Genomic DNA, 2,699 nt, shown 5'->3' on the forward strand with positions numbered 1-2,699 from the left:
CTGGCCAGTTACTACGAGGTTGCCGAGGCGCTGACGCGCCGCAATGCGTCCTCAGTGGCGCAGTGCGACTCACGGCTTCTCTCGCTGCTCGGTTGCCCACTGGAAGGACCAGTGGGTCGGCTTCGAGGACCGCGCCAGTCTGCGCCTGAAGCGGCCAGTGGTGCGAAAGACTGCGGGCCTCGCGGTCTGGGACTTGTCCATGGACGACTTCGCAGGGGACTTGGGACTCACGTGGCCTCTGCTTCGCGAGGCTCACGACGTGGTGCACGGTTGAGATGAAGCAAGAGGTCATTTTTCGGAGCGACCGAGGACGTGATAACGTTTTTCCTGTTCTTTTATTTTCCCCCACGCATTGTTTTTACTTCAGTCTTAGCGCTAATTTGGAAATTCCTTCGCGTTCCTCAATTCGGTATAGTAAAATGGCATTGCTATGTCACTGCATTAAGATTAGCAGAAGTTTATCAGTGACATTGTTAGCATATTACAAATACCCGCGCGCTGGTGTAAATGCCCGTTTTTCGCACGTCCAGCTTGAACTATTCACAGCCAGTGAATCGCGTTAAGTTTCCTGCTCTGATAGCAAGTCCATGCTCTGGTAATTTGCTGTTGACATTGTGCTCAATTTGCTGTTTTATATTATCTGCGTGCATTCATAACGCTGATATACAACTATCGACGGTTACAGATCGGCCGATGGTATCGAGCGGGCTGTGTATTACGCCGGTTACCTCCGTACCATCACTATATACGGGCAACGAAAGAAGAATTGGAACTGAGGGGCTCGTATCGTATCGTATTTCATTACGAGGGTCTCGAATCTGACAGCCTTGATGTCATTAGGTAGCATGCGAGGGTTTATTAGCCACGTGCCTGCTCTCCCAAGATCACGTGTATCGTGATGCCATCGGGCTAAAAAGGATGTTCCACATCGGCCCACCATGGTTCTGAGTGGCGCTGGCTAACACTCCTAGGGCTAGATCTAGTAAACATAAATACCCAAGTTAGTGGACGAATTGATGGCCGTCGCTGTAGCACAATTGGTAGTGCAACGCACGCGCAATGCGGAGGTTGCGGGTTCGGCTCCCGCCGGCGACAAGTTATCTTTTCGTCCACTTTCATTTCACTTTTCTTCATTATTTTCTACATTCCAATTTCAACTACGCTTAATTTCCCCGATGCTTTCCTTGGCTTCGTTGTCTGTTGGCTTTATGTGGTCATATATACGGGCAAGACATTCCTTTGTGCATTTTTCGTAACTGTCCACATTCAACGTGTACTATTTTATAGCCTTGGTACTACCGTTACCCCCAAGACTAAGAGCATACAAATTGCCTACTTTTTCGACAACTGCGGCAGTCATTTCCTGGAACGCCGTGTTTCAACTGTCGTGTAAGATTTGTCTTGACGTAGGCGACTTTTACCTAGTTTTCCCGAACGTGCATAGAACAGTGATCGTTGCAGTAAATAACGGATATAGCTGCTTATACGTAACTATAAAATGTCGATGCTAATGCCTGCCTTTCTTCTTTTTTGTCTGCTAAATTTTACTCGTTGTTCCAGAAGGTCAAAATTTTCATTCATGTACGGCGCAGGCCAAGGCGGCCCATACATGCCCGACTGCACATCGCAGTGCCGAAGCTGCCTATTCGGGCAAATACTCAGAGGCTCACACCGATTGGTTCAAGTTGTCTACTAGGCCAGACAGCAGTCAGCAGCAAGTTGTCTGTCCAGGCAAATACCCAGTGACCCAAGCTGTCTGTTGATATATACGATACGAGCTGCATAGCGATTGATATGCCGGAGACCTTCGAGCGTCAGAGACCACGTGACCACGGCCTACCTTACATAAGCGCGCGACCACATGCTTTCGTGGGATTTGGAGACGGCACGCTGGCCGACATGAAACTCACGCTTCTGTTGGTACTGCAGGTTAGTGGTCACTATCCCTTTCAAGTACGTAGACAACCTAGTGCACTGCCAGCTCCTCCCACAACGGCATGTGTTGCCTGTAATTGCAGTAAGCGACTGAGAGAGCAATCTCTCCGTAGAAGGTTTCGTTTTTTTTTTATTTTTGCTAATCAGGTAGTGTTTTTGATTTTACTATTGTTGCTTTCCGGTGATGTGGAGCTCAATCCTGGCCCCCTGAGTGAATCAGAACTAGAATTGCTCAAAAGTTTACAGGCCGGTCTGAGCACCATGAACAAGCTGGATGCCATCAAAGGAAAATTTGCGAAACATGAAGCTACGCTCGCCGAAATAAAAGGCAAATTGGGAACAGCTGAAGAACAGATTGTAAATCTTAATGAGGCAGTAGAGGAGCACGGAAATGCAGTCAAACTGCTCACAAAGGAAGTTAAGGAACTGCAAACAAAAAGTGTCGACCTTGAAAACAGAAGTCGAAGGACTAATCTTGTTTTTTATGGTATTAAGGATGACGAGGTAGAAACGTGGGATCAGTCAGAAGAACTGATTAAAGGTATCTGTCAGACCCATCTAGCAGTAGAATTGAAGTCTGTGCAACGAGCACCTCGTGTCGGTCGATACAACAAGAAGTTTAAATGACCGATTGTTGTTAGTTTTTCCTCCGACAAGGAAAAAATGGACGTCCTTAAAAACGCTAGAAAATTCAAGGGGTCTGAATACAGCGTGGATCAGGATTACACACCAGAAACACGAGATATCCGGAAAAGATTATGGAA

At 47.2% G+C, this 2,699-nt stretch overlaps 1 non-coding gene across 1 annotated transcript; it reads left to right on the plus strand.

Annotated features, from left to right (window-relative positions):
* The first annotated feature begins 1,022 nt into the window (after window positions 1-1,022).
* On the plus strand, window positions 1,023-1,095 carry Trnaa-cgc (transfer RNA alanine (anticodon CGC)). Its single transcript has one exon. It is a non-coding gene; the product is annotated as a tRNA-Ala (tRNA).
* Window positions 1,096-2,699: the final 1,604 nt, after the last annotated feature.

Source organism: Dermacentor silvarum, chromosome 4, assembly GCF_013339745.2.
Source record: "Dermacentor silvarum isolate Dsil-2018 chromosome 4, BIME_Dsil_1.4, whole genome shotgun sequence".
NCBI lineage: Eukaryota > Metazoa > Arthropoda > Arachnida > Ixodida > Ixodidae > Dermacentor > Dermacentor silvarum.